Below are 22,083 nucleotides of genomic sequence, written 5' to 3'. Positions count from 1 at the left end.
GCCATTTATTGGGCGTCTAGAAAACACATTGGATTTTTGGCAAGCCAAAATTTTGGCAATGAGACTACGTGAATTATATCAGTTACACTTGAACTACTCTTCTATACCCGCAACATCAGTCCCCTCGGAACGAGTTTTTTCAAAATCTGGGCAAATAACGATCGAAGAAATCGCCTCACGGGAGAAAAGTTGAACATAATAATATTCACAGTAACTTTAAAATATTTTTGTACAAAAATAAATAGAACTTTTATTTAAAAAGGGTCTGATTTAAGTTGTATTGTACTATTTATATTTATTATACTATGTTATTTAAAAATAGCAATTAATATATTAAAACAAGATAAAACATTTGTGGTGTTATTATTCCGTTCCTTTTTACACATCCACAGAACATTCAATATAAAAGTAATCCTACTTTCTTTAATATTATTTATTACATGTTAATAGAAATTGGTAATTTTTTTCTTTTTCTTTTTTAGAGTTATGACGTGAATGAATATATATATATATATATATATATATATATACCATGGAATGGAGAATAGAAACACATTTAAAATTATCTGCTCCAAGCATTTATCTCCGCCCTTTCCTATCTCACATTTTATATAGACAAGAATTCGTACATCTTCGTCTGATATCATGAATGGAAAAAAACAGTCGAACCGTGCATTTGACTGATAATAGTAATTACTATTTTCAGTCTCTATTTTTTTGACTATCGACTGTTTCGACTGTTTTCAGTCGATAGTTCCCAACGCTAGTATTTATCAATAATATGTAAAGGCATCAATTTCTGAATAGTAATATAATAATCCAACGGAATGTTGTCCTATCCTACCAAAACATCTGCCAATTGTTGCATTAATGATGAAGATGAAAATCTGCTCCTCACTCTTTTCTCTAAAACCCTATCATAGTTCAATTATGTTCAGTAGTGGCGATTCCGTTGATATCTATCATTATTTTATATTAGAATCACTTTTGTGGCCACAATGCCATTAATTAATCTAACAACTAATATAATTTATTTTTCAAAAAATACAAAATTATATAAATCTTGGTTAACTGAATTTATATGTACATCTTGAGTAAAAAAAGACTCGTTACTGCATGATATTTGAACCTAACTACAACTAACATTAATAACAATTAGAAAAAGCACACCAAGTGAAATATTAACTTTACAAATACCTTACAAAACTGTGAATGAATACGAACGATGCAATCTTTTATGACAATAATATAAAAGCTAAAAGGAAATACCAATTCTCAGCAAGATCTCTACTTCAAATTCTATACCCACGCCCTCCTCACCCATATTATTCGAATATTTTTGCCGGCTGAATTACTACCCTCATTTCAAATACCGTACTCAATTAAAAATGTACTCATACAGTCAAATATTTTGAAATGAAATAATGTTAAGTACTCCACTCAGAAAGCAACACCCACCAATATACCTCTAAATCAAGATCTGTTTATAGATGTCCTTTTCCTATAACTCAGCCCACATCGGTAAGGATCTTACCTATATTTACGCTATACGGGTTGAGGATAACCTTTAGGTAGTCCCACGTATCCAAGTAATTCCTTCATCTTACTAGATTTCTAGATGTGCATAAAAATGTTCTGAACATCGTTATTGACTCAGTAGAAAGTCACAATGATAATTCAATTGACAGATCAAAATCTAATCAACAATTCTATCAATAAAATCGATGTATATGTATTTTGATTTTAAAATGTTTCTTGATACCAAGTAAACCAGAAAGTAACTTATTGTATAATGAATATATGTTGATATGAAGTATTGATTATGATCGAGTTTTAAGCAAGTCGTTACTATTGTCTTGAATACAGATATGACACAATTTTCGTTATTTAATTTTGATAATATAAATAAATTGATAATAAGAAAAATGCATAATATTTTAAAACGTTAATATTTTAAAATTACATTTCATATCTTTAGATCAACTGAAATTTTAGTTGTTTCTTTTCAAGCATGTCAAGGATGTTGTGACTCATTATTATTTAATGCAACTAATGCAGATTTAATAAAACGATATTAGAAATTATTAATAATGTATTGACCTTTCATGTATCCAACCAATATATTTATTTAATTTATCTTATTTTTTGCCCTATTAGTTAATATATTGTATAATCAAGGATAGTCACCAAATATTAGTAAATAATCTTCTTACACTCAACGAAGTAGTATATTAGCAACTAATTAATATGCAACTCTCTGGTTTATAAGGGACTGCATGTATTTTGATCATTGAAAGCATATTGGTGAAAATGGGAAGTATGATATACCAATTATCGGCTTTGAGATGCGATAGGAAAAATTAAAAATGAGGGGAAATAGCTGTCATACGAGCTACTGATAATAACAATAATAATAATCATTATTATTAATTAATAATAATAATCGAATAGTTTCAATATTCCAGTTTCACTACTTATCACGCAGAAAAGAAGAGTTTTCTGTCGCGTATTGTGTTCTGCTACGACAATCATATGCACTAAAAGGCATGCCTTAGCCCTTCCGACCATATGGTGGCATCAGCAACGTGTAATATATTGTGAGCTGCTAAAACTATTACTGCAAATGTCCACTGAGGTATTTGAACAAATTTGACGACATATTATTGGAAAAGATTTACCAGTAATTGCGAGCTACAAACGGATAGTCATCGGTTTGAATAACAACACCTGCCTATATAAGAATTATGAAGACTGTTGCAGCTCGAATAGGATGTTCTACCATACCCAGTATACTTACAAGATAGACAAATTTCTGATTATCACTGCTTTGCATTGATGCAGCATGGCTTGGATGGCAATCCATTTGGAAATTATCAGGAAATGCAAAAACGACATCGATGAGTGCATCGCTGCCATAGCGACATCGTTATTTCGGCACTATATCGCCCCTTCACCAAAAGAGTAGAAAAAAGCTGTAAAAAATTATGGAAACTATTTTAATTAATATATACGGTTAGTATATATTGCAATCTATATTTTCTCAACCAAATAATTTTAAAACTGAAACGGTGATCAAAACACATGCAAGACACTAATAAAACGTCATACTATAATCCTGAACACTTATCAACTATATAGCCTTATATATAGCATTATCAAGCTTGTATCAACATCACATTAATATATATATAAGACACAATAATCTTCTTTAAACAGTGAGTGTTTTCGAAAAGACATTAACACCTATTTAAAGACCCAAGGCGCAAGCTGCATAAAACTGATACGCTCAAGTATTTAATTCAAGCCATCATTATAGAACAACATGATAACGTTCTTTTACATTGAAAATACTATGAAAATCTACGTATTCTTATCAATTACACTAGATATGTTTAGTACAATCTTAATTTACTAGTTACAATAATACACAAGTACAAGGCGAGTACGGGATTAATACATCAGTGAGTGTTTCCCAAATTAAAATAATACTAAACTACTTAAGCTAAAGTTAAGAATGCACTTGTACACTAAACAAGTTTGTGTAATTTGATTCCACGTTGCTGTGATTTAGCAAACTTACTTCACGTTTAAAGGCAAAATCTTAAATCACTTCGTGTGTCTATTTGATTTCGAGGTTATCGTGCAGCTCTTCGTTGGTTACTTAACGATAAGCATTGATAATTCATCGTAGAACATTGTTTTGGCTGCGTTGGATTACTAGTTGGCTTGATGTTTTATTACAACCTCATAGCTGCACCCCCTAGGTCCAAATTGGCTTTAAGATTCACTGATAAACCAATCTCTTTGATTTTAGATCAAGTTGAGAGTATCTTCCGACTATGCAGTACAGTTGCCGCAACGCAAAATTAAGGTGGACAGATTTGGAGCTATTTGAACTGATGGAGTGTTTTCCACTGTCTAGTACATTTGTAGATCTTGTTGATAGCTAGTTATACTTTATAGTATATGCCTTAGACATAGAAACATCGTTTGCCATGATAAGTGTGTCGTCGGTAAATGTTCCAAGTACTATTTATTTTGTTGTTGATATATCAGCAGTATAGAGCTGATACAGAAATGGTCCCAAGACACTACCCTGTGGAACTCCAGCCGAAATATGTTTAAGTGTTGATAATGTCCCTTCATGCAAGAGTCCAGCAGTCGACAGTAATTCCACGGCAACCATTTGCTCATTTTGTTAAAAGCATGTCCTATTCCAATTGTCGGGTGGTGATTTCGAAATCCAAACTTGCAATCTGGTATTTCTATAAATGGTTCAATAGTATTTAATAGCAGGTTTTCAAATAATTTTGATATCGCAGGTAGCAGCGAAATAGGCCTGCAATATATAAGTTGTTCTGCCGCCTGTTAAGGTTTTTAAGCATAATTATTGGAACAACCTTAAAAAATTCCGGAACATGCTTCAGTCTCAAACAGTCATTGAATATATATGTCCACATGATTATTGATTTTTGTGGCAGTTCTTTTAATAACCCAGGTTAAATATCATCCATTCCAGGAGCCTTTTTAAGATTGAGGTTTTTGTCAATATATGTGTGGCAGCTTCCATTGGAGATGTCAGATTGGCGGTAGTCTAATAATTGGTTTTTAAATCTTTAACTTGCTTTCCATAGCGAGTAATCTTTGTCTGCTTTCGAGCTTAATTCACTTACATAATTTTCGAAGTAACTCTGTTTATATTCTTTAATCTTTTGACTGCCTGATTACTAATTCTATTTAATATTGTTTTGTCTACAGTATTAACGGTTCTGTGCCATACTCTTCTAGCTTTCAGTCTTTCTTATTATTAATTCCCTAAATTTAGGGGGGTAATATTGCGTCATATCCTGATTTCTCTCTTGTTGTCGGGGTAGCTTCTTTTGCAGTAGGTCCAATTTGTTCAATTACATTACGGATTTGCTGCTTAAGATCGTCTATACTTTTGGGTCGTTTAAACTGATTTGTACCTGCGTTATAAGTCTAAACATGTGCCAGTTAATAAATTTGTTAGTAAAATTAGGCTTTCTTGTTTCTTTTAAAGTTGACGCGCCTAGTGTTAACAATACTGGAGTATCATCAGATGATAATTTGCGCAAGCTCTCGATTTGTGTTTGATTTGATGAGATGCCTTTCGAAATATAAGTCCAGTAGTTACCTTATTACTGCCGGTAGGCCAATAGTGGATTCACGCCCCGAATATTAGAATTTGTAATATTAATTGTTGCGAGTAAATCCTTTCCTTTTTCAGGTATTATTAACCGTGAACCCTAGAAAATATACATGGGAATATTTAAATGAAAGCTATCAAACTAGCTCCCTTCGAATACCGCTTATTCACGTTAATGATCCATGACTCAGCACCGAGCAGCGGGCAGCACTCCACGAACCGATCAAAGTTTGGTTTGACTTTTGTATTGCCTCTACAGACGTCGATACGATGTCGAATAAAGATTCCATATTACATAAAAAGCCTGAAAACATATTCGTATAAATGATGAAACATGAATATTACTAAAATATAAAACTAAAGTGCACACCCTTCGACCTAACAACATCGAATTATTAATTGAAACCGAATTACTCAAAAAAATATCCTAAATGAAACTGTATATTTTCTATTTGTATTTCTGCATACATATATTTTTTTTATTTTAATTAAGCCCGGGAAAATAAATATTTTTGCTCGGATATTTTTCATCCGCAATATAATTACAATTTTTATATTGAAACTGCTGAAAAAATATCAAAATTGAACTGCACCAGTTAAAAAGTATAATGCTTTTTTTTAATTAAAAAAAGTCTATCTATATAGCCCGGAAAAAAACGTTTATTTAATTTGAAAACATGAAATAAAAATGCATATACAGGATGTACCCCATAACGTTATGAAATTGATAATTTTAATTTAGTTGAAATAATTTTATTTTAAGAAAAAGAAGTGGCAGCTTGTTATAGACGATATTGTCGATAGAATTTTGTTCTCATATAAAGAGAAACCTTCTTTTATAAACTCTTTACATCACCCTTGAATAAACGATCTGAGAGACGATTGATGGCGTCAAAACTGTTGACGCCTCATCTCCAAGTTCTAAAACAAATTCTAATTTAAATAAAACAATTAAACAGAAATACTGTTATAAAATAAAATTTATTTTAACATTATAGTACATATAATATATATATGATCTAAGGAAAACTACAATTAATTGTACAGTTATAATAGTTTGTAAGTTAGGGTTGTGTTCTATTATATTTACATTTAACACTTTTCCACACCACCCATGAGGTATAGTTCTAGGCGCGCTTTTTATGTAGTGGTATACCGTGAAGGTCTAATATACCCAATTAAAAATTGCGTATCCAAGTAATGTAATTTGAATTGTAATAAACATTGAACGCTTAGTTCTTGTATCCTCCGGTGCAGTGTTTTTTTGTAAAATTATTTTGATATAAGCCCATTACTCCTTGGTTTATTCTGTTGCTATCTGTATACATTTTACTTGATAAAACTAGATTTAATTACTGCATTCTCCTTGCAAATTATTTGCCATATCTGCAAAATAGTATTTTTCTCTCCTCACACATTTTAACCAAATGCATATATATTCTGAACAATTACACGCATATCTATCTTTCATACTCTAAAATATGATTTCGTACAGTTTTCATATATTAATCATATACTCACCTTAAGTTCTTTTCAGTCTCATCACCCTGTCTTGGAAATTATCAGCATTGAATTATAATTCTCAGGTATACATTCAGAAAGTTGTATTCAAGTGAATAACTAAGCTATTAATTTCGAATCTATCTAACATTAGTTTACCATTCCATTATTTGTCAATTTCTTCTTCAACGTGTCTGATCGTGTTTATCCAAGCCTAAGGTGTTATTAAACATTTTTGGTTTTCCAGGACGAAGAACAATATATCTGCAATGAATTATTACTAAATATTATAGCCTAAACAAACCTAGTCAATTATTATTCGAACTTTTACCTTTTTCCGTCAACTTTTTTTGCTTATGAGCTTCCCATGAGTAACCATTGGATATATTGCAATCTTATTATCAATATAATGCATTCTGAGATATCCTTGGCTAAGAAATAAGTCTCCCTTGATTTTATTATAGGCTTTTAAAATTGTATTATTTTAGAGGCAATACCTGGAAGTTCCATTAGACCACTTCATGGGTTATCTTTACACCATTTAAATCCTATTTTACCCAACAGTGCATGAAAGGATTTCCTACATCCTTCAAAGACCTGCATATATTTAAGCTTTCTATACTTTCCAAACTAGGAGTTTCCCGTAAAGTATTTGTATTATATTATGTTTATATTGAAAAAACCACTTGCTGTTTTAAAGTCAAGTTACGTTCAATATTTGATCTCTGATAGAGCTTACGTCAAGCTGATCTTGATTTGCCACCCGCTTAGTGTGAGGAGGGTTTATTTTCGGTGAATCTAAGGTTTTTTAAATTTTTTTGAAGATATTTCAGTCCTGGCTTTGGCATTTTCAATCGAATTCAATCTTATTACTAAGCAGCAACTTGAAATTTATCTAAACAACCAAAGCGTTAAAACAGCGTTTACCGTTTCATAACTTGTGGTTATTATAATAATATTTTGTAGATGTTTGACAACCGAATGACTTTTGTAGGCTGGTTCGGTTACATGTTCGAACTTATCAGACAGCTGTGTGTCTCCTATTAACTAGAATAATTGGAGAAGGAACATATTGCCTTGTTCTAAAACGAATTTCAAAATTGCGGCATGGTTGTTGTCCTACCTGGGATCTTTTAGTTGGATAACATTTATTTCTGAATATAGATTGTCAAATTTTAGATCTACAAATTACAATGATTCACGGCTAAAGGTCTTGTTCAGAAATTCAGTCCGCCTTTGGTAGCTTTAAACCCTAATCTGACGTGTTTCTGCCAGAAACTCACACACTAAAAATATATTTTTATAACATCGGTGCTTCCCAATTTGAATGTAAATCAAGTCAGGAGTGCTTTGAGCAACTGCAATCCACCTTTGACTGTCCCACACCTTGAAGCTGAGAAGCTTCTGCAAGCAACCCACGGACTAAGTTTGTTTTTCCTAAGCAGTGATGTTTCCAAATATCAATAATTCATATATATATACTAGTGGTACTTTGAGCAACTTCAATCCATCTTGGTGTTCCATCTTGGTGTCTTTACAGCTTGAATTGTGATGCTTTTGCCCAAACGTCTGTAAACTAGGTTAAGATATGTCTTGACAAACTGTAGAATTATTACCAATATGTACTGTAACAAATAAGTTTTTTCTTTTCTTTATTAGTAAATTGATTCTGGCTAATTGAATGATTTCTATAGGTCCTTTTGATCTTTGTGGAATACTAACAATATGTATGCGTATCAGTGAGTTTGAAATGCTTAGGAATTGAAATTTAATTTTAAACGTAGTTGTGTTGTTTTGCGGCACCTTTTTAGCTTATTAATTGTTATTGGGCCAAGAATATCATCAAATCATCATGGAAATTTACATGACCGATCAGAACGAAGTAATAAAACCAAATAAGTAAAATTTATTTTCAAAATAAGTATTTGATAAAAGACTTTACCAGCAAGCATAAATACCACGGGGTAGGGATGGAAAAAATATCGACCGAAGTTTGGTACTTAATTTTAAGAGACATACTCCATTGTATGTATGTGTATTATGTACTTTTCTTTTTCCTTAAAAATATCGATATATTTTTTGTAAAATATCGATATAGTTTTCGTTGGACAACACCCCTACCTTGGGGTAAAAGTGTGATAGATGCCATCCTTTTTGAAATGTGTGACTAACATACAGAAAACAAATATTTTAATGATCCTATACTTCAGTGTTGCTTTGTATACTTATTAAGGAAGAAAATAATCAGCATAATTTTATATTATTTGTTTTATTTACTGCGTGGGTTAGGTGCCGAAATGACATTTTGACTCGTGGGATAGTTGTCCTGAGCCAAAAATTTGAAAATTTACGGTTTTTTAATTTTAATTATCTAAATCAATATTAACTGAATAGGAAGATAAAAGAAATAATAAAAATAATCATATATTTTTATAATCATGTATTTGACGAAACAATATTTTGATTTTTTATATGGCTTAACCAGATTTGATATTTACTTACTTTAGATAAGCTTTTATTAACATATATTATCACAAAATCTTATTCAGCTCCCTATTCGTTATTATTTATTTTACGCATTGTGTTATTTTTATCGTTACATAAAAATATTTTTATTTATTTAACTTTAATTAACATCAGCTAAATGACGCAATCGTCTTTGGTACTAATATCAAATAGTTAACATCTTAAAAGTAATCAAAAAACGCATTCTAGCTACTCCTTTCTTGTTTATTTCACATTTTTTCTTTTTTTCTGGCTATATTAGTTTTTATTTTTAATAGATATATCTTTTTCACTGCACAATTTTAAACGTTAATATTGGTTACAATAATCGTCGAATATTGTGCAAGATTCGTGCAGCAATTTTTTACATATAACGCATTGAACCCAATATACCTTAGATTTTGCTTTCTCAACAACTTTGAAAAATTCTACACATTGGCTCTTAACATTCTGGAATGAGTCTGACTCATATAAAAGAGTTTCATCTCATTTTTTAAATAAAAATTTACCTATTTGTCATATTTCCTATGCTTTGCGAACAAGACGCTGAACTATGTTTTGATTATTCATATTCTTTGCCTGATTTGTTTTTCGATTTCTCAGTTTTTTAGCTCTCTTTTCCTTCATCTTTTTCATAATAATATTAGGTTCGTATTCTAATAAAGAATGACTGTCTAACATTGTGTACCTATCTAAGAATATTAAGTTCACGATTGTGATGTTTCGATGGGTAGATGCCTCAAGGGAATCTATACTCACAAAACTGGGGCATCTATCCTTTATTGTGGCAATAGACGCCCTACCAAAATTCCGAAATAAATTCTGTTAGAAAAAAAATGACATTTAATTGCTTTTATTTGATATATGTTAGCTTTTATTTGATACATAGTTAAAAAATACAAAAATATAAGCACTTACTTTAAAATATTAAAAATTCTGGGCGCATAAAATTCTCATAAACCCAAATCGAGTATTCTCTCGTCGCTAAAAATGGCATTATCGCAACAACGCGTAACGCATTCGTTCCAGCGTAGTGCCCGACGTTGACTGGTGAGAGCGACGGGGAAAGCTTGCAAAAGACAAAACCCTTCGAACGTCGTTTCCGTACAAGGCGCTACATGATTACTTGGGCATCTATTCCTATATCATCTATTCCACATTTCCCCCATAACATATAGAATATCTCTAACCGACACAATCAGGAGGTTACAATGCAGTCATAAAAAATATTGCTTGGGGCTGATTTTGTACCAGAGTCGTCATTGTCGTACTTTTTCATATTGTCAACGGCAAGAGCTACTGTGGTACCTAATTTATTTTAGCTATAATTGAATGATTTGGACGTGGATGACCGGCGTATTGATGCATTGATGACTTGAATGTATGATCTTATCATATCTATACATAACCGGTGCTCGAAGAGAGTGACTATTTCTCAACCAATACGCTGCTGTAGATGCCGAAGAATCTCGACCATTCTTCGATCTTTCCGCTGTTGACGATCAACCTCCTGTATTATCCTGTGTTTCTGATCCTAAGTACTTGAACTATTGTACTAACCCTAAGTGAATGTTTTTAACATTTACAATGGCAGGCGATTGGTCAATTGTCAATACTATGATCCTTACTTCATTATGTCTCGAGTGAAAAACGCGCGAAGCGTCAACATCTGTTTTAATGAATAAACCATTTTTGTAGCATCATATTCAACGCCTTCACTCTTGTCGAATATCTTTTTTTAAATAATATTCTAAATATATTTACTAGAATGTTCAAAAATATTTGACAAATCACATCTCCTTGGCAAGCCTCATTTCCATCTTATTCCCAAATGATTCTCCCGGCTTGCCCCTTTCTTCAAGTAATCAATTGATAAGTTTAGTCAACAAAATCCATATCATTTCTACGGCATTATCTCTGAATTTGAGGTTGAATAATTGTTTGTGTGCCAGAAATTAACAGGAACTTGTTGCAGATGTGTTATCTCAACGGAAAATAAATTAATTTTTCCGCAATTACGATAAATAATCTAGTTTTACTTTACCAGGTGGAATGTAATCTACGATCATCATTTTTTCCTTCTCAATAAACTGATTCAGCAATTTTTAGCCAACTTTTCAGCCTATCTGAATTCGTTTTGTAGACCCGAGTTTCATTCCTTGTTTTGCTTCAAGATCACGGCGACAGACATCGACAAGTTATCCATGGTATTTATTACTTTTTACAATTGCATTTTTACATTTTCCAAGTTATGAAATATGATGAGTTTAAAATAACAAAAACTCTTACAAAAAGACTATTTTATTCTATGGAAAAAATTCCGATTGTTGAACATCGAGCACAAAATGATACTGAAGGTTTAATTCTATTATAATATAAGCCAAAGTCTGAAATTGTTTGAACCATGATCCATTAATGTCAACATGCGACTACTGATTTCGACGTTTTGAAAATGGTGGTTTTGACACTGCAAACATTTGTAGACTAGAATTAGAAGGCAATACTCGAAGAAACCATAAATGGGGATCGCTGTAGACTACTATTGGTGCATTTAAGACGAAAACAGTGCTAACAACGATCAGAGTGACAGAGGCAAGAATGTTATTCTTCAGCATGAAAACGCTCCACAGTATGTTGCAATACCTGTGAAAACAAACTTGAAAATATTCGAATGGGAAGTGCTATCCCACACGTCGTATTCTCGAGACCTTGCTCTTTCTGATTACTCTTTGTTCCGATATATGAGTGACCTGTCTGAGCAGTGCTTCACTTCTTATGAATATATAAAAAAAATTGTTTTTACTCTTTGTGACTCCATCATCTGCCCTATAGGCAATAAGTATTTCTTATGTCTATATTATAAATACATGACATGCAGAAAATCACTTCATTAAGCGATCTCCTGTATAAATATTATCTTAATTAATTAGTCTTATTCCAAAACTTATTCGAAAGTCTACATATGTCCAATAATCAGATCTGGTGGTGTTAAACGTTTTATTCTACGCACTTCACTATCACGTCGCAAATTTAGCTGATTAGCGAGTACGTTGGGATGCACTGACACTCTTTCAAAGTACTTCACAAAAACACGTTCAATTACACTCGTTATAGGTTCTAGAAGAATATCGCGTTGTATCACTTTATTTAAAATATAGTATGGAGCATCAACAATGACCCGCAACACTTTATTTTTGAACCGTTGAATGATGGATATATTAGATTTGCTAGCGGTACCCCATAGTTGGATTCCATATGACCATATAGGCTTGAGCATGGACTCATACAGCAATACCTTATTATTTAATGATAACTGGGATTTGCGCCCGATGAGCCAATACATTTGATATAATTTCAGTCCAAGTTGTTTTCGTTTAGAGAGTATGTGTTTCTTCCAGGTTAGGCGTCGATCTAAGTGCATAACAAGATATTTAATATGCTCTGCTTGGGGGAATTGACGATGATTGATATTCACTAGTGGTGAACATGTTTTACGCAGGGTAAACGTTACATGGGTGGATTTTGTTTCATTGGCTTTAATGCGCCATGTCTTCAGCCATAATTGTATTTGCTCCAAGTGGGTTTGTAGGTTTATTAATGCTGTGACTGGATATTCATGAGAAGCTAAGATTGCTGTGTCGTCTGCGTATATTGCCACAGTAGTTAGTCTTGTGGTAGGCAGATCGGCCGTATACAGAAGATACAGTACTGGACCCAGTATAATGTCTAAAATAATAATAAATAATAAAATGTCTACCAGTGAGATACGATTTTTGTAATTGATAGTTTGGATCAGGAAGAAGTTTCTTCAATTTAACCTGCAAGCCGGTATGCAATAATTTGTGAAAAGTCTGAGATATGTCTAAGAAAGCAGCCGAACATCTTTTGGCATTTAGGTCAGTGTTTATTTTGTTAACAAATCTATGCTCTTGTTCTATAGTTCCATACTTATTGCGAAACCCAAACTGATGTTCTGGAATAATATTTCTTTTCTCTATTGTATAGTTTAACTTCGTTATGTATAGTTTCTCGAAAACTTTAGAGATTATCGGTAATGAACTTATAGGCCGGTAGGAGGTCACATCTTCTGGTATTTTTCCTGGTTTGAGAGTCATTAATATTTCAGATACTTTCCAGATACTAGGGAAGTAATTAATTCGTAGCATAGCATTAAATATAAATGTTAATAGTTTTATACCCTTTTCTGATAGTTCTTTTAAAATTTTACCAGTAATTAAGTCATAACCAGGAGCTTTTTTAATATTAATCTCTCTCATTATTGTTTGTTTAACTTTTTTGAGCGTTAATTTCTGTACGGTGCGGTAAGTCCATTTGAAACGCCGAAACTAGAAAGCTAGTAATTTTGTTTTCGTCATCTTTATGTAGCTGAGACCGGAAAAGTTTAAAAACATTTTTTAAGTGTTTTGAGAAAATGTCGGCCTTCTCCTTATGGCTCTAGCCCAATTATTTTCGTTTGTTTTAATAGGTGGGTTATGATTTTATATCAAAAAATGGATCGATTACTGGATACCCTCAAATTATAGGTGTAATATGCGTATATATAAATGATGATTAATTCAAATTTTTTCAGATATATAATAAGTGTTAAGTTGTTAAGAAGAGGAAACAATGTTGCACAAAACTAATGTAAACTAATACACAAAGACTATTTTGTTTATTAAAATAAATAAAAATTATGTAATATAACAGATGTAAAACCGATACGTAATGGTTGACAGAATTATGAATTGGATGGAAATGACTTAGTAAATTGTCTGTCTGGTTTTGGATAATACTGATTCGGTCATAGGACTCAACTGAGTTTTAACTGAAAAACTTCTCTTTAACGATTCATCGTGTTTGACTGCTGAGGTTTCTCCTTCAGGTTCTTGATGATCTAATAAAGTAGATCCCTATACTGCAAAAAGTAAAAACATTATAATTTTAGTAAACTTAAAATTAATCAATTTTCTTAAATATTAATAAATGTAATTACGTCACAACTATAATATATATAAATATTTGTATCTATATATGTGATCATATTTTAAAAATATATTTTTGTATTTGAATAAAAAAATAGCAGAGGAAGCGTTATAGCTGCATTCAGCTATTAGCTGAATGTTTGACCATTCCATAGGGAGGTAAATCACAAGAAAATTTACGATGGTTCCCACTGGAAAAAAAAAGCGAACGGTCCAATGCGGCAAACAATCGGTGGCCGATTTTTAATGGGAATTTTTATGGAAGTATTCGAAGTTCCGTGATTTCGAGGAGAGACCGCACTTTTAATGAAACATCGGCCGTACCTTTTTGCGGCAAAAACGCATTAAAATCGGACAAAATGTAAATGAAAATTCAACCGCAGAAACGAATGGCCAAGTCAAATCGTCAAACACAATGTCCAGTTCGGCGACAGTTTTTTTTTCGAATTTTTTTCGGGACATTTTTTCCAGGTCTTGTTGGCCGAGGTACTCGATTTTCTCATTTTTCTGGCTTTGCTGTTTTGGAGGGATTTTGAAAACTCCAATGGGTTAGTTTGTTTATTATTGCCTCTAGATACGTTTCGTCAACTAGTTTGGTAATCATTAGAAATGATCCCGAAAAATTGTATTTAGTAGCAACAGAAATTTATTAGCCTTTTATTATGTGATTGGAAGGAAAAGGGATTTTCTCTAATAAAAAATCGACTAACTTAAGATCGATAATATATTAGATTTGCTTATTACAAGTACTATGCAAGTTAATTTTGCTCATTCTTTTATTAATTTAGTTATAATAGTTAACGCTAATTTATATAACTTAATGTAATTATTATTGTTCAGTTGTACTTGCTTCAGTACATAAGCAAGAAGTGCGGGATAGGAAGTCCCCGGCCTGACACATAAATGGCGCCACTAGGATTAATATGATCCATATGTTTTTTAGTTAACGATAACCCCAAAAATATGCGTGTATAAATTTTACAGCTGTCTGATCTTTAGTTTGTGAATTATAGCATTTTGAATGAAATAAATTTTGTTATTGTGAAAAAAATGGATAAAAAGGAATTTCGCGTGTTCATAAAATATTGCTTTTTGAAGGGAAAAAATACAGTTGAAGCAAAAACTTGGCTTGATGCCGAGTTTCCGGATACTGCCTAAATAAAGTCAACTATCAAGGATTGGTATTCTAAGTCTAGACGTGGTGAAATGAGCACTGAAGACGGGAACGCAGTAGTTGCCGAAAAGAGGTTGTTACCGACGAAAACATTTAAAAAATCCGCAAAATAATTTTGAATAGACGTAAATTGAAATTGATTGGAATAGCAGACACTCCAAAGATATCAATTGAACGTGTACATCGTATAATTTACGAATATTTGGGTATGAGAAGGCTTTGTGTAAAGTGGGTGCGCGAGCTCACTTTTGACCAAAAACAACGACGAGATGATGATTCGAAACAGTGTTTGAAGATTATCAAGCGTAATAAACTCGAGTTTTTGCGTCGATATGTGACAATAGATGAAACATGACTCCATCATTTCACTCCGAAGTCCAATCGACAGTGATCGGAGTGGACTGCAACAGTTGGCTTGCAAGATTATGGCGTGTGTATTTTGGGAGGCGCATGGGTTAATTTTCATTGAGCACCTTGGAAAAGGACGGACTATCAACAGCGACTATTACATAGCGTTATTGGACCATTGAAGGACGAAATTGCGGAAAAACGGCCGCATTTGAAGAACAAGAAAGTAATGCTTCACCAAGACAATGCACCATGTCATAAGTCAGTGAAAACAATGGCAAAAATCCATGAATTGGGCTTCGAATTGCTTCCTTATCCACCGTATTCTTCTTGTGCTTAATAATTTCCTGGATAAACTAGCGAAGTGCAAAAATCCGATCTACAAAATCGCGATTTGGTCACAATCTGCTTACAATTCTCGGCTCGTTTCTTCGCAAGGTCCTTACAGTTTCATTTGTATAATTTTCATAAAAACTGTTGCAAATACGGATAGAAAACTTATTCTTCGATAACTTATGCAATTCAACTATTTTTTTATTCAATATTGAAATTCGTATTGCTGAAATCAGAATATGAGACTTGAAATATAATAGACTGGTTTTTCCACCAGTCTTAATCACTACTACTGTCTTTTGGTCCACTACAGTGTATTTACCATACGTATTAATGTTCTTAATTCGTTGGTTACAGATCAGAAAATAAAGTCCCTGGTACGTCTAAAACTGGCAATGTCATAACTGATCTCATGCATGCCTTCTATAAATTTGTTAATATCAATTCACAGCGCATTGGGATAAAATAGCGTAAATATGGACATTCATTTGTCTTCGTTAAATTTTATCTTAAATTAATTTGTCTTAAATAAAATATAAAAGAGATACAATAAGCTGGAAATGTAACTCATCAGTAGGCCAAAAGGTAAAATATAAGATAAGACAGTTTTTATAATATAGTAGATCAAAATAATCAGTAAAAATGAATGAAATATATTAATGCAAATCCAGATAGCTGGTTGTTAGAAAAATACTAATTTTAATACACATAATGTGAATAGTTCAAAATCAGAAGGCGCTAAATATATAGAATCAAGTGGATGTTCCTGTAGTTCGTAAGTTAGCTCACTGATTTTTAGGATGTTCTTCATTTATACTGTGTTGTTAATTATTTGTTCTACATATTCTTTTTATAAATGTTTGCATACACTTAGTCTAAAATATTACAATAATAATTTGAATTTATTATTGCTCCAATTTTGAAGTTATCCATGACTAAATTTCCTTTTGCATGTCAAGAAACTATTGCTAATGGTTTCGAGGTCGATATTCCTTAACTTTCTGATTTATCAGGATCATGGAGCTTGGCTGATGAAGATAACAGAAAGATAAAATATGTTTAATCGATTTTAATAATAATCTAATAATATGCTTGATGTACGAAATCAAGCACACCAAACAAAAACCTATCTAAGAGTCCTGGTTTTGGTGCTTTTACTAGAATGCAATTTTTTTATGTTATTATTATATACTACTGGAAATTGTATCCTACAATGTGTAATTAATATTTACCAATTTAAATTTGAATTTAATTATTTAGATTAAATTATGTAGTAATTAGGTAACACTAGGTAACAACCAGTTTTTAATCAAGAAATTTGCAGATGAATGGTTTGTTCTATAGCCTATCCAAAGTAGCAGTGACCTCACGTCATCTCAACTCCTGACGTCGAAACGGTGCAATGTTGTCGCATATAACGTTAAAATTTTACGCATTTTAGTTTATTTTAGCTTCGGTATATCGACGTTCTAATATAATAAAAATATGAGTGAATAAAAAGCGTCAAAACAAACGCTGTGTTGGATTTGGTAGTTGATGATTTATATCGCCTTACTAACGTGTTGAAGAATTTTGAAAACATTTGACAACCGAACGACTTTTGTATGCTGATTCTGTTACATATTCGAACTAATCAGATAGTTCTGCGGAGCTTTCAACGCCCTATCTGCCCTGGATAGGTGATTAACAGACGTATCAATACTTATAATATCGGACTCAATGAGTTCTTTGGATACTATAATTTCAGTAAAGACAATCCACATTCTAGTTATAGCTATCAGAGAACTATATACAGCATTGGAGAGGAGGGGAATAAGGATAAAATAACTATGGTTCTCTCTCACAGGGGAGTATCCGGTAACAAAAGAGCTGCTAGCTAAACAAACTAGCTGGTAAGCAGAAAGGAAGATTCAATTAAACTAAGCGTTCTATTTAGTAAGGACGACGCTAAAACACACATAGGGACTCTATATAAAAAACTGCATCAACTAAATTTGGATCTTCTTATGGAAAATAACAAGTTATGGGAGATCAAGAGGGTCTTTCATCAATCTCCTAATACTAATAACTTTAGCAGGTTCCAACTGAGCATCCTTGCTCGATTGCAAACAAGACATAGTAGGGACTCTCCACTATGTGATCAATGTCAAATACAACAGAGCGTCAAGTACATCATTCTGGTCTGTAGAAAGCTTGAAATACAAAGATAGCAACTCGGGATGCCAAGGTCAACTGGTCCAACCCAAGCAGTTGGACATGCTTATCAACTTTTTGACGGCCGCGGGATTGATCCAGCTCCTGTGATTCTCTTCCATTGCAATTTGTATTATTTATTATTTTAACTTAAAGGTCTTTATTTTGTATACTTTATGTAAAAACTACATTGTAACTCGACCCTAAAAAGCCCAAGAGGTTGATGGGCTTTAAAAATAATAAATAAATAAATTATCAGACAGTATTGCATCTCTTTTCGTCTGAAGTAAAATTAAAAGGAACATATTCTCTGTTACCAAAACGAATTTACGAACTGCAATAGGCAATACATTATACATCTTGATGACTTAAGTTCACTGCTACTCTAGATAGACTATAATTTGATCCAGATCGATATACGCTCTATATACAATGTTTAATGTTGTTATTTGTTTCTCCCTGACCAACTTAGAGATCATCCCAAAAAACATTCTATCAGGTTGATAAGATATTGCAATTGGATCCGCAAAAAAAAACAAAAATTATAAACATCTGTAAAATAAAATCATAAAAATAAAACATTAACAATAAAACTTGATGACCATGTTAAATGTTCGATACTTAATGCTGGGTTTAATAGTGAAAATATTATAATATTTACAAATAAAGGACATTTACTTGAATATTATGCTATATATAATATATCACCTATATGTAATATAATATTTTTTAAATAACACCAAATAGCAACACGAATCAATTTATCAACGCAATTAAAGTTATGTTACTTTCTATCAATGCTCCATCGAATTCGGACTAGAATTTACGCAATATGCCTTAATTTAAATTCAGATTTAGTGTAAACGTAACTGCAGTTGCTGTTTTGTTGTTTTTCCTCGTCTATATCGAGGATATATTTCAATAAGGAACTGATAGAAAATAATAAGATCTATTGTGAATAATTTCAAACAAACGAATCGAATGGGTTTTAATGAAATTTTGTAGGTATTATTTCCTAGTTTTTCGCTTTTTGTTTCTTCTTATAAGCATACAAAATGTAGAATACAAATTACCTCATATTTAGTTAATTAAAAATAATAAAAGTATGCAAAGTAGCATAAAAGTGGGGTTAAATAATTTAGATTTTCCTTTGTTTGAGGGGTAGCAGTTCATCAAAAATTCTCAACATAAATGTAACCCTGTCAACAGTTATTGTGGTATAAAAATATAGATTCCAAAACATCATATCCATAATATTTTGTTTTTTTAACTTCTGGAAAATGTGACGCAGGTTCATCAAATATTTTGTCGCGTTTATGATTACAGGTCTTACGTCATAAGTGGTACAACTATAGAGATTCATAATACTGAATAGCACAAGAAACTCGATAGTTGGTTTCCACTTATGGACTGCCGCTAAAACTGTTGCTAAATCAACTTAAATTAGATTAAGATTAAGACTTATAAAAAGTTTGTGAGAATCACTTGGTACAGGTTTTTATACTTAATATTATTATAATATATTATATAATATTAAGTTTATATATTTAATAGGAGAGCCTGATATGCCTTCCTAATCCTAAAGCAAAAATAGCCTCATTACAGGTTAGAGGGTATTTAAAAGATGTCAACAGGAATTATAAGACAGACCCTATCTGGCATACCATCATCATACCACGACCACTTACGAAGAAGCGGGGCCGTAATTGCCGTGACGGATACTTATAGGAGATGGACAAAATAAGATGAATATTTATTTATTATTAATACACCAAGGGAAGATGTTTGATCATATTCTGATGCTCCTCAAACCAAAACTGAACCTTTTCGGCTATGTGTATTATATATGAATAATATATTAATTCATAGTAATTCGGCCAGTGATGCGAATAAGAGGACCAGCCGAATACCACGACATTACTATATATTATGTACTATATTTATATATATTATTGTAATAGTTATGTATTTATATTAGTAACCACGTAACTATTATCTCTAAACTTGTCTTACAGTGGATTATTTATGTTTATATTGCCCTCATAAACTTCACTCATACAATTCTGGAAATACTAGATATTCTAGGATATTTCCATTGAAACTGGTCGACGTCGGCAGCCTATAGAGGTCATATTATTTTGAGAACTTCAAAGGAGTTATTATTCAGTAACTGATGCCAAATGGATATTTAGAAATTGTACTAGCAAGCACAGCATTCAAGTGACCGAGAGATTCTAGATTAAAACACTAAGGAAGAAACTTGATGTAGCCTGATACTGCCGAAGCAGAGACATCCATCGGAAATTAAATGAACACTGTTGACCCCACATCGCCAAATTTTCCAGTAGTCATGAACTTATAGTCCTTCCAATAAAATAGCCAATTCAAGTCATCGAATGTTTTGCCAATGTCAGTTTGTAGAAACGTAAAATTAGTTTCAAATTTGGAGTAATTAGAATTACTCTAGTTAAAAAGAGACAGAATGAAATCCGATACATCCGAACATGTATCCTAATTGGTCCATAAAATTCGATTTGAGTTGGTAATGGTCGATACCCTTTTGATATACCTGCAAATGTATTCAAAACAATAGTGATAGTAATGATTTTCTAATAATAAAAGGGCAAAGGTTGTTTAAAATTTTTAATAATTCTGATTAAAGTTGCTAATCCATTAAATAGTCAAGAACTAATTTCGTCTCTAATCAGTTACTTTGAAGAGGAACAAAATAACAGGGGCCGCCTCTCGCCAGTAAAGTGTGTTGGAGAGGAAGTTTTTATTCTCTTAAACATTAGGTTGATTCATATTTATTGCAAATATTTTAGCGTGTTGAATCTATACTTAGGATTTAGGTGTTGTAAATATATAACCTACGAAGAGGTCTAATGGAACTTTAAGACGATGTTTCTAAAATAACATCAAGGAAGATGTATGGCTCCAATTTATGAATCTACAACATTGGGTCATACTTGGCAAACCGCTAATTGATCGTAAAAACAACAAAAGTTGGTGGAAAAAAAATAAACTTTAAAATGACATAGGTTTTGTTACTTATAATGTTTTTAATAATTCATTGCAGATATATTATTGTTCATCATGGTTCATGATTTTAATCATGGAGCTGAGTTTGTGTTTTGCCACTCATTACACGTAAATTTAATATTTGCGTTTTATGTAATTTACTTTTTTAAAAAACAAGTTTAAAAAATTATACACATGTAGAATGAAGCATTCCCTACAGTAATACCTTCGCTTCGTATAATCAGACGTACAGAAAAGGAGATTGACAGATGATGGAATCACATAGAAGTGTTCGATAGATTATAAATTAACAATTTGGTAATTGACATGAACAGTGAATCTGATAGCGAAAAAGGCTGAATGAAACGTTTTTGTTGTGGGCTTATGGACCAATGTTGATGGTGATAATTAATATAGGATAGCTGTAAAAAATCATATGGTAGAGTGCGAAATATTTATGTGCATAGATATTTGTGTAATTGTTTAGAATACACATGAGCACTTGGTTAGAATTTATGAGGAGAGAATTAGTACTAACTGTTTTGCAGAAATGATCAATGTATTTGGGAGAATATAGTGATTAAATCTATTGTTATAAAGAAAAATATTTACAGGCGGTAACAGAAGAAACTGAGGGGAAATTAAAAAGAATCAATAAGGAAACACAGAAATGAAGGACACGAGAACTAAACGTAAAAGATTCATTATTTTATTTACATTAGTATTTTGTTACCAGAGTGTGTGAATTACGTGCATTGGTCGTTATATTGCAAGGATTAGGAAGGCAATACAAACCTAATAAAAAGATTCAAGAGGATGTGGCCTGAAGAACAGTTAGTGAGTTAGTGTATGGATTG

The sequence above is a fragment of the Rhynchophorus ferrugineus genome, unplaced genomic scaffold (assembly GCF_030347505.1).
Source record: "Rhynchophorus ferrugineus isolate W39M unplaced genomic scaffold, kcgeb_rfMv2 rfM7, whole genome shotgun sequence".
NCBI classification, from domain to species: Eukaryota; Metazoa; Arthropoda; class Insecta; order Coleoptera; family Curculionidae; genus Rhynchophorus; species Rhynchophorus ferrugineus.
Note: the sequence above shows the minus strand (reverse complement) of the source record.